Below are 12,217 nucleotides of genomic sequence, written 5' to 3' on the forward strand. Positions count from 1 at the left end.
AGCAGTGAAAAGCACCCGAAAAAGAAAATCCGACGAGAACCTCGTCAGACGTGCCAGTATTCTCTACAATATTATATCTCGACATGCACAGTACACCAATGTCAAGCTAAACAAGAGCTCTCTGACGAACATCTTTTGGCAATATTTTGTTGATTGTTACAACGAGAAAACATCTTGCACTTGGAGAATCTTATGCCTGTCTGGCTCATGCAACCCCTACGGAAAACACTAATAGATACCACTAGAACTGTACAAACAAATGAACACTCAATCGGGATGAAAGATGCCCCTGGAACTCCAAAAGCCTATTACTAATACTACTATTTCAAATCAGTTGCATTATATTGATTTTTTATTATTATTATTATTATGACTTCGTGGATATGCCACTGGGATGTTATTCCCGCTGTTAGGTTCTAGGATGTGCACGACAGTTTTCACAGATACAAATGAATGTCCATGTGCAAGGATTCTGCTCATTCCAGTTCCTTTCCAAATAGCTCCACTTTTAGTAGATTAGTTGATCATATTAGTTGCACTGATTGGTACTATAGAGATTGAGGGATATTAGTGCTTTTATTTTAAATCACTTTAAATATATTGAAATAGCCTATACCAAAAGAACCGAGAAAGGCTCATTTAGACCTTTGAATTGAAAATGAATTTTGCTGCGTTATTAATGGTGCGCCTATAATGGCATGTCTGCATTAAAATCCGGGCTTATGTTTGTGAACTTTTGTGACTTATGTGGTATTTCAAATATTTAGTTCCTTTGTGCTTTAAGATATTTACGCAAGTCTTTCCAACCAAGACTGCCAAAAGGGCACGATGGAGGCATTGGCGATTTATGATTTCAATGCAACTGCTGAAGATGAGTTAAGCTTCAAAAGAGGCGAAACACTATTAGTCCTACAAACAGACAGAGACGCAAATTGGTACAATGCTGAGCTACGGAAGAGGTCAGGTTTTGTACCCAAAAACTATATACAAATGAAAGAATGTCCCTGGTATCAGGGCAAAATTACTCGCGCAAATGCAGAACAGCAGTTATTGAAACAGCCACACGATGGAGCCTTTCTAATCCGAGACTCAGAGACTGACAGCAACCCTGGCAGCTTTTCCTTGTCTGTTAAATTCATGGACAGTGTGCAACACTTCAAAATTTTGAGAAAAGAAGACGAGGCAACGAAAAAATTGGTGTTCCATATATGGGTGCAAGGCTTTGACTCCCTTAACCTCTTAGTTGAGAACTACAGAGGTGTCTCTATAAGCAGAAGTCATCGAATAGTCCTCACAGATATGGTTCAGCTGCTCGGGAAAGCGAGAGCTTGTTATGACTTCACACGACAGGAAGATGGAGAACTTCAATTCAATAAAGGAGACGTAATTGACCTCCTGGATACCAGCAACTCTCAATGGTGGAAAGGTCAATTGAATGGCGAGGCCGGCTACTTCCCAGCCACATTTGTCCAGATATTATGATTCACCACATTATTCACAAATAATCACACGTACATAAACTTTGGTACAATTTAAAAATGGCGGCTCATTTGCGAGTTTAGAGAGATAGTGTAAAAATATTACCGCAGGTGCTATCTCTCTCTTCTTACTTTTTGACGTTTGACTAAATTAAATAAACTATTTTGCATTTTCTCGTAGTTCTGTTTAACTGTTTCAACATAAATTTCTGTCGTGAATTTTTCTGAAGCTTTTATAAACTTTTATATAAATACCAATCAATTGTTGGTTGCGTTTCTATTTTCATGTGCGCAGTCCTATAAGCAAGCATTGATCATTAAAAGCCCAGCAGACCACAAAATGACAAAAACCCCGCTAGCCTGATCCAAAGTGCATCAAAACATCTTCAATTTTCAATACTTCAGCCTTGTTCAGAGAGGAGTTGTAGAAGTGCTGAATCCAACAAACAAGTTTCTACGCAACAAACGCAACTACGAATCCTAGCGACAACAACAACTACTACATTTCAACCTCTCCCCACTGCCCGACAAAGTCGAAACATCATAATATATCCGCCCTTTTCCTCGCACCTGTAAACAAGCAAACAAACAACCTGACTGATGAGGATATTCATACGTGAAATTGAATCAAATATTCCAAGCTGCTTGTAACCTTTTAACTTATCTGTGACTATAACGTGTAATTAAAACTGTTTGAGATACACTATTTTGCTGTATCAGTAAGTTGCGAGCTTCTTACTTTGCGTTAAGTTCATCTACCTCTTTTCCTCTAGTGGTGCCGAGTCACAGTCCCTTAGGCACTTGAAGAAACTCGAATTTAAAGTATAATTTAGATCTGAGGCATTCATTACCTAGAAGCTCGCTTAAATATTTCTTGTACCTTTCGAGTGACTAGATTGCTAGAATGTAGATACCTAATTATGATTGATATTCTTCCTGTAAAAGCTTGGCTGCTGCAGAAATTTCTTTCAAGTTTTAGTTCGATTTTCTTTTGCTTTTATAGGAAATGATAGAACCACGTGTTTTGACCTGGTGGATCTTCCCGAGTTTATTGAAAAGAACTTAATACGAACGATAAAGGTCAAAGCAGTGATTGTTATGCTACCAATGCCTTAAGAATATTTATGCAATGCTAAGCAATATGTCATTAATGAATGAACATAAATTTATATTTAAACCACATTCTTTCACGTCTGAAAGGTCAACAAACAACTCCTAGAGACTACCATCATCACCTCTAAGGTAGTACCATGCTGAGTGTGATATCAATCTTACTCCAAAGAAGATTTGTGTACGTTGGCTTCTGCATTATTGGAACTTGATGAGATTAGGTGAAATTAGACATTCTTTGAACATCACAATGGAGAATGAAAGCATGTGCTGTTTAATTGCTCTCGAACGAAGTCGTATTTTAATGCAATAATTGACCTTTGACTTTGATAAAGCTTTAAGTTTCTTCAATTTTTCAGATTTTCGTTATCTAAATTGAGCGCCTGTTTCACTATTTTAAGCTGCTGAACTCAATCGATGGCATGTTTTTTTTTCAAATAACATTTTGTGGAAAAGATTAAAATATCAAATGCAAAGCGGTTTCATTTTTTCCTCACGTTAAAACTTGGTGGTCTATATCGTAAAGCTATATCGTAAAAAAATATTTAACCTCTGGAGTTTTAATGTTGTTTAAAATGATGCAGTTCCATTTCTTCGTCTTCTCCGGTAAATTTCCGATTTTTAGCCTTTTGTATGGTCGATGAATATTATGCCTCAATTTGATGCATCGTGTTAAAGCGCCTTGGATTTTTCCCTTCTAAAGGCAACTATATCGCAGGAGAAATTTGACTTTTTGGGGGGAAATAAAAAAAAGCATAACCGTAGGGTTACATACTACTTGCTAAAATATCAAATTACAGATTTCCATGCCTTCAATATAATTAATTCTGCGTTTGTGGCCGCGTATGGGGTTCCTGGACGTAAACATCAGTTCTCTAGCTTTTCACAATCTGAAGGTTTCAAAGCTTTTCTGCCCTCAATTAAATCCACTGCGCCTCTTATGATGATATAACGAAGGAAAAGCAGGTCCACGAAAAGACGCGAATCGGACCACATGGTCGTCATTAAGTTTTCAATCACCGAAGTTCCTTCAGATTTTTTAACAAACTTTATATTAAATCAAAGAAGGATAATGAAGTAAAAAACAATGAGTATAATGATTAAGTTAAAGTCCATGAAGAATAGAAAGACTACAAGATAATAAGCTAGGTTTTTTAAACAAAACAATAAAATTGCTTAGTGATATTAATGTTTTTAGTAATAACAGCCTTAGTATTTTTAGTAGATAGTTCTGTTAGTGTTAATTTGTAGTTATTTTTAATGTTAATAATAAAATATAATTAACTCCGATGCTAATGTTAATGATAATGCTTTTGTTAATATGAAACTTAATGCTAATGTTAATATATAGTTAAATTTATTGTTAAATTATAGTTATGTTAATATATAGTCAACTTTAAAATAAAGTTGATGTTTATATAAAGTTAATATTGATACAAATAGACATTTTTTCTTTTTGTGGCTAGATATCAACCCCTACCCGTTTGTACAACCTTACTCATTCACCAATAATACCAACTTAAGCTAATTCAAGAGTTGATCATACTCTACTAGGATTTCTACCAAAACTAACTGATGCTTTACCAACATTCTTAAAGACTTTGGACCATTCTGCTTCAATAGTTGTAGCTATCACCCATAATACATATACCACCTCTTTTAATATTATCAGTCTTTTGTCATTTGCGTATAATGTAATGTATCTAGTTTAACGCCAGCAATCATCAATGTAACCAGGTAGAATAACATAGTGTAACGAATTAAGACCAAACATTCTCATAATTACCTTAAAATTCTTATTCTAACAAGAACTCTATATATGTTTATCATTCTTGAATTATTTTATTTCTAACTCTTACTGATATCTATTCTTATTAAACTTATCTGCTTCTTGTTGTGTTTGACTCTTTTTATAGTGTTGATATATAGTCGTCTCTCTTTAGATTATCTATTACTCTACTGTAATCTTTGTTTACGAAGTATTCATATGGATATCATGTCTTACTTTTACACATGTTTTTGCTGAGTTATCAAGTCTCATACTCAAGAAAGTATAACTCTCCAGATGAACTTTAAACGTCCAACTCTAAACTTTCAAGTTTACCATTAGCACTAGGTAAAGCTGATACTTTTCTCTTGTCTTTGTTCTCTTTTAATAGATCATTGATCATTAAACTGAAGTCATAACCACTACCATTTTCAAAATCAACTGGTAATATGCTTAAAACTATTATTTGTATCTCAAATTACATTTGAAATTAATTGCATCCCCTATTTATACCTGTTGCTTGAGGTTGTCTACATAGAACTTGTTGCAGTAGAGATAGTAGCGGGGATGTTTTGAGTTGTGTTGCTGTGTCATATGCGTTTCGAGTTCTAAGACTTTTTCTTGAGCAAACTTACATTCATCGCACTTGAATCGGTTGGTTTGGACGTATTGTTTATGAACTGTTTGGGTATATTGTCTGAGGCTGCGTTTATCAACTAACTTTTTCTGACAAATTGTACAAGTTTCACCGTTCATTATGAACAGGAGAAAAACGGAAAGAATAGGAACGCAAAAAAGACTATAAAATTTTGAAAAGGAAATAAAAATAATTGAAGTGTTTCAATCAAGTGAATTTCAGGTTAAGGCAAAAAGCAAATATAAGAATTTTATGGTCGGGCAAACTGTAATTTAAACTTGTTTCATCCAATCAGAGTGCGCATCTTTCTTGTTTACTTCTGCAACAGAAAGCTACTGCTCCGCAAACAGCAGTAGAGGGGAACACACCCCGCAGACTGTTGTGTAAACAACACATAGATTTATATGTTCAACTGTTTTTCTACTTTTTGTTTGTTTAAAACAGGTGATATTGAGTTCACAGTTTTACTTTTTTATTTGTCTACCCTAATTTTGGTACGGTGTACAACTATCTGATAAAAAATGTTTATCGATTGTTTACTGTGATTTCACTACAATCCAAGCTTCAGCTGGGTTTATTTCAAGCCAGTCTCTTTTCGCTTATTTGTTTAAAACATTGTTTTGCATACTTGTTTGTTCAATGTCTATGTTTTTTAGCTGCGCTTAATTCTGTCTCACAATATTTGTCTAGTGTTAAGATGAATCTTTAATTAAAGTTGAATTAAGAACTTGTTTCAAGATGTTAAAAAAATTATCATGCTTGAACTTTGTGAAAAGTGACAAGTAGAATATGAACAATGAGTTTATAGAGTTTTGCTGTATTTTAGAGCCGAGATAACTTGATGACCTTCTTGACGGGGGCATAACATTGGCTCAAAAGAGGTGTTTCATTGATACTGACATCATTGGAAAAATTGTCGGCAAGCATCGGGAGGCTTTCCGGGGTTTTTGTTTCTTCACTTGGCGACTGATCAAAATTCCAAAAACTAGATATTTGCTCAACTTCTAGCTGCCCCAATTGATTCTCCCAGATTTCAATGCAGTCATGATCGTAGTCTGCAAAAACGTTTTCTTGTTCTCTTTGCCAATTTCTTCACATCCTGCTTTTTTGTTTGAATGGGAGTAATACATCCATAATATCGATGAGCATGTGGAGACTCTTCTTGTCGTAACGAGTTTTCTGGCGTTTTGTAAGTTCTAATAAATCGTTCTGTTTTGTGTATTCAAGTATTGGTTCAATGTAATTAACTGGAACAATAAAGCTGTTTTTTGTGTGCCATAATTGTGTCTTGTCATCAAAGCTTTCCTTCACAAGGTGAATATTTTTGAAGTTGTTACACATTCGCACAAGGGTTCGAGTGCCATATTACAAGGCTTCGACACACCATATTGCAGGAGATGGACAAACAATTGAGATGTTTTTTGTTCTGATTTTACGGATTTAAGCGGTAACAAAGTAAACAGTTTTTTTCAAAGGAAATTTTTATGAAGACTTAACAGCCGAGTCTAGAACCAATTCTAGTAACAAAAGAAATGAAAACTTGTTTTTATATGGTACGGAACTGAAAGGAAAAGCAGGTTCAAAGATGAATGCAAATTCTAGAAGAGGGTTAAGTAACAAAAGACTTGCAGTAATGTAATATAGTGCCAAAGAACTAACGAATTTTCACAAAATTTATATTGAACATCAAGAAAGAACAATGGTGGAAAGATTGAAAAATTGTTGCACACCGATTTGTTTATTTGACTTAACCATTTCATCATTATTCCGTCATGTCTATAAGTAGAATTATGTCATATTGACCTAAGTTGAATTGGGGTGCTCTCGGGAATTATAAATAGACTGGAGGCGAGCTAACTTATCCATTGCTAATGAAAATTTGTCAGTTTTTAGATTTAAAGGTCGGGACTTGTAAAACTGTTTTCTGCTATGGCCTTTATAATGCTTGTCCCGGCGATGTTGCATTAGTGAATGGAAATTTTTAAATTGCCTTGGACAATTGTGACATTGAATGGGTCTTGATTCAGCAGGGTATATTTTTTCCGATCTTTTGAATTTCTTATTTCGTATAAACGTCATAGCCGATATAGAGGAGTATAAATTTGTTTACACGAGTAGGGGGTGGGTTTGTTTGCTAAGCTGTTATCTTGTCTAGACATGATGGCGTGGGGTTTGAAATTGTTTACATTCCAATAAACAGTAATCTGTTAGTCATTTTTCATTTCAGATTACTTTGATACAGTTTGTCTCAATATATGCGACATTATGGGTAATGTTTTGTCTAAGGATGCTGAGTACAGCGACTTTCATTTGGATCTCTCACTCAATGAAAAACGGCTTGTTAGGGCTGCTGTTAAGACTTATCATACCACTGGCACCTATTTATCCTTGAAAATGTTCAAACGTGGTAGCGAACAGGTCGATTGGGATTTCAATAAAAAAATTACACTTTCGGCGCGAGAGTTCCGGTTGATATGTCAGAACATAGAAAAACTAGAACAAATGCTTGATCAACCAGTTGGCTTGATCGACTCACTTTTTAAACCGGATTCAATTGATGACTCAAAACGTCCAGCAAAACGGGCCGGCAAAACACCGACTCAGCTCCAAAAGAAGATACCAAAACATCTGTAAAATTCAATGAGAATTCGGAATAATTTCTATTATACCTTTTGCTTCCTGTCATTGTTTATGCATTCATAGTTAGTTAGTTAGCTTTTTCTCTTTTTTTGTTCGTTATGATTCAGGCAATGTATGGGAACAGTCGTGAATATTTCAAGAAATTTCAAAAACGTTTCAATTTCAAGTACAATATTTGCGAGACGGAACCAAAACTTGAAAATACAACAATTGAAAATTATGCATATGGTTTTCATTCATCTGCAACAAATATCGAAGTTTGTGCATTTGGCTCCAATCATTATCATGTTATATATGAATTTGGTTAGCAGGATGATAAAATATTCGATTCTCTTTATGTACCTGCGGTGATACCGTGTCTCGTTAACTGTTTTAAGTTACTTATTCAGCCTACGCAAAAAGACTTTGTTAAGCGTGGTGCTATAATTTCCAGACTACATGTTGCTGTTGAGTACCTTTCAAAATCAACTTCTTCTTCAGTTAACAAGAACCAGAAATAACTTTCAGCACCCTTGAGTGAGGCAACAGCGAACTCTATTAGTACTTTTACGGCCAACAAACGTTCTTCTACAGTCCCTGATGTAACTATGAAACGATTTTGCCAGGTGAACACTCTTCAACTCTTTATCAGATAATGGATATTTTGCTTAGTGGCCACGGGAGTTTTGTGCGAGAAATCTCAAACTCTTTCATAATCTTGCAATTTTGAAAAAATTTATATTCAAAAAGTGTTGTTTTTTGAAAATTAAATTAACTTTTACTTCATATGTTTTACAAAAAGCTAGCAACTCTAATTCAATTACATCAGGTATAAATGGAAAAATTTCACTATAAAAATAATGAACAATATATATGCAAAATAAACCACAAGGCTCGGAGTCTGAGGATTGCAATGGAGACTTAATATCTCTTCTATGTTCCATGATATCCATCATTGTCTCCAAGTCTTCACACTGTTGTAAATGGTTGAAAATATCCTTGTAGGAAGTCAAGGGTAGAGCCAATGGATCTGCAAAATATATTATTGGGTATGCATATCGTTTAGCTAGCACTACCCAGTGGGTTCCAATAGAGTTGGATCGTGATGCATTAACAATAACAAAAGTGTTGGTCTGCAAGTTCAGAGGATGATTATCAGCGGCATAAACGACACTGAATTTGAATTTGATGTGTTTACACTTTTTCACTTGAATATGAATTTGGACTTCGTCTATTAGTATGTGATAATGGGAAGGTCGTTTTTAGATGCGTTTCGTGCAGAGTCAATGTAGATCGTAGATGCTCTTTCCCCAAGAAAAAATATTTCAACGTTATGAGCTAACGCTGCATTGAACTTGAGTTGGACAGACAATGATGAATTTGTGAGCTCTGGATGAATAAAGTCATGAGATGCCTCTCGAGTGCTGGTAAGATTAAATACAATTATATGGTTTCCGAACTCACTCAGGTATTCCGTGGCCATTTTCTATATAAGCTAATGCACTCATTGAATTGTAGTGCAACCTCTTGTCAGTTGTTGAGATTGGAGTTCGAGCCGTGGCAAAACCTTTCCGATAAATGGTTATCTCTCTTAAACCAAATTTTTGATAATGGAATGGATTAGCGGTGTTGGTACCGTTGAATGCTGTACCAACGCATAAAGCAACAATGATTCTTCTGATTGGCTCTTTAGTGAAAATATCCTCAAGTTTCCAGCTTTGTTGGACTTTTTTAGCCAAGAATGTTTTGTTAATTGCTTCATTGTATCGGTAAATTGCCGGAGTTTTCAATAATGTCTTCTCAATTGCACCTACAACATTATCTGACACCGTCATCTTCCTGATAAATAAATTAGCCTCATCTATTTTAACCTTGTAGTGTTCCGCTGCGTCTTCGCTGATGACGGCAAAATCATCTTGAGATCTTCTCATTGAAATGCGTAACGTAACTCCACTAACCAAATATTTTTCACATGAAAAGAATTCAACGGCCAACTTTCCATATAACGTTATGCGTGCGGATTGTCGCACTGTTCTTTTTCTTATATCTGACATTGCTGCTGGAATAGTGCCGCGGTTTTCTTCATAATCCTAACCCTGACATTTTAGCCAAGTTTTCTTTGCGTCTGTCCCGTGCGAGAATTCAGTTTCTGTGACATTTTGTTTGCATAGTGTCCATTAGCTGTTGAAATTTTGAAACCATTTGCAGAAACAAGACAATCGACCAAAAGCGAAAGAAGGGTATTATTAGCAAAATATGGAAGATCGCTGGCATTTGCGGCATCCTGTGTGTAGCGCTAATCGGTTCCAACTGTTTGAAGTATTGGACACTTGATCTCCAGGTAAATTTTTTGCAATTCAATAAAATTGTTGCGATCACCAACAACTTCAAATTCCAAAGATGATCCTGCAGGCGAATAAAGCGGTCCTGTTTTTGCTCGAACGATTGATCAAATGTTACCAGCAATGGTTGTTTTTCAAATCAGTCTAAAGAACTGTGAGTGGCTTCAGATAGTATCACAATATTAGTTCGCTTTTTTCACTCGCGAGAAAAATACAGACGACTCCTTTTCGGAAGAGGTTTTCGAGAAATGCTTCCCTCTAGTTGAGATTGTTCGTTTTAGATTGGAGCGAGGTCTCGTGTATTATCGTCTTTTTGGTCTAATTACTTTACGACCTGATGCTATACGTGATTGAAGAGATCCACCTATCTGTTTGCGAGCTGTTTTGGCTATTGTATTTTTCGGTGCTTGTTTTGCTGACTTTCTTTTGGTTGCAATTTCTACTAACTCCGGTGCTCCCTGAACTAATAAATCACGACCAATGTTTTTTGCTGCGGGCCAGAGAAATTTGCGTGCTAATGGCAGAGCAACTCTTCCAATACCTGCAGCAAGGGCTCCAAAACCGCTGCCTCTTTGTCTGTAATGTCCGGAAAAATGCGGCATTGATTGAGATGCTTGATTGCTTTAGTATGCCTCCATATCAAATAATTTTTTGAAATTTTAAACTGACTATAACTTTTCCGGTTCCAGTAAAAGGAATTAGGTTTCCAGTTTTGTTTCTCAACTCTACCTGGATGTTCTGAATGTTGTTTGATAATGTTGGCCTGTAATCCAAAATTCAGTAGGACTTGTGGTGTATGGGTGTCACTGTGTTTATGCTACCGTTTCTCAAACGTCTTTGAGACTCAATGATTTTTATTACTGGAGCTCTCACATCACCAACGTTCCGATGTTCAATTATATCAATGTATACAAATATTAACTGTGAACCGCAAATAATATCAACTGGAAAATCTCCAACATGTCTGTTCAAGGAGTTGCCTGCATTTTCTGACTTGTAACCAATATGAATAAAACCATGATTCAAAATATCTCTTATTCCTTTAAAACCACGAATACTGGCTACTTCTTCATCTTCAAATCACAAACCTTCGTTAGGTCCAAATTTCAAAACTAATTTTTGCGTTACAGTGTCAAAATGATAGTCAAACTGGTTCAATTGAGCTATTCGAAAAATTTCTTCCAGAAGCTCTTCTGAATTTTTGTATATACCTTTGCGAATTCTTCGAAGTTGTCCAGTGCGAGTATTTGAAGCATCAAGTTCAGCGCCAGAACTGACATACGCAACTATTTCGGCTGAGTTTGCATTATTGATGTTTGATGGAAATGATATTCAAGCAAGGGCAACTTGCCAATCTCCATCTAACTGTAATGGTTGGGCGAGTTGATTTCGAAACTTGGCCATAGTAATATTAGTAAAAATTCCCATTTATGCATCCCATATTAAATCAATAGTACATTTTCTGTGAATACTCATGTTTAGTCTTCGACAGGAAGGACGTTCACTTGGACTAATTCTGGTTCATAAAATTTACCTTCAATTATAACGTTGTTTGCCTTTATAAGGTTGTATGTTGGTGGACTAAGGGTGACAACCTTGAAAACTGTGAAGACTTAGTCTGTGTAATTTTGTTTATAACCTTTCCTAAATATTTCGTCTGGCTTTGCAATCCGAACCAGGTCTCCTTCTTCGTATCTTGGCTTGTACTTTTTTGAGCTAATTGCTAGGGATATTAGAAACGGTTCATGTTTTTTGAAAGTTTTATTAGGTGCAAATTGGGTAACACGATTAACACGACTGTTTATAGTACTTACAAACTGGGGCAATTCCTTAATATCAGTCCAAGTCCAATTTTTCTCCACGTAATTGTGAATAATGTTTTCGAGCGATCGAATATTTCTCTCACCAAATGCCGACTTAGTTTCGTTTTCGGTTGTATATAAAAGAATCTCCTTTTTTTCACAAATTTGAATTCACCTTTAAACTCGGATCCCTTGTCTGTCCAAACCCTTTCCGATTTTTTCTGTTTGATCATTTTTTTGAACGCTTCAACAGCGTCTTTTACATACAAAGCCTTCATTGGTTGCACTCTAAGGTATCGCGATAAAACATCAACAGTCACCAGTAAATATTTGACTCCATTGTTGTGTTAGGCAACTTTATCCATATACGCCACATCGACAGACCAGATTTCGTTTATTCTGTATGCAACAGCTTTTAGTCTCGGAAAGGTTATTCTGAATTGTTTGTATTTTGTGTATGA

At 35.6% G+C, this 12,217-nt stretch overlaps 1 pseudogene; it reads left to right on the forward strand.

The window, feature by feature from the left end:
• The first annotated feature begins 763 nt into the window (after window positions 1–763).
• LOC142339710 (growth factor receptor-bound protein 2 pseudogene) lies at window positions 764–2,660 on the forward strand (annotated as a pseudogene).
• Window positions 2,661–12,217: the final 9,557 nt, after the last annotated feature.

Source organism: Convolutriloba macropyga, chromosome 5, assembly GCF_964194025.1.
Source record: "Convolutriloba macropyga chromosome 5, txConMacr16.3, whole genome shotgun sequence".
Lineage (NCBI taxonomy): Eukaryota > Metazoa > Xenacoelomorpha > Acoela > Convolutidae > Convolutriloba > Convolutriloba macropyga.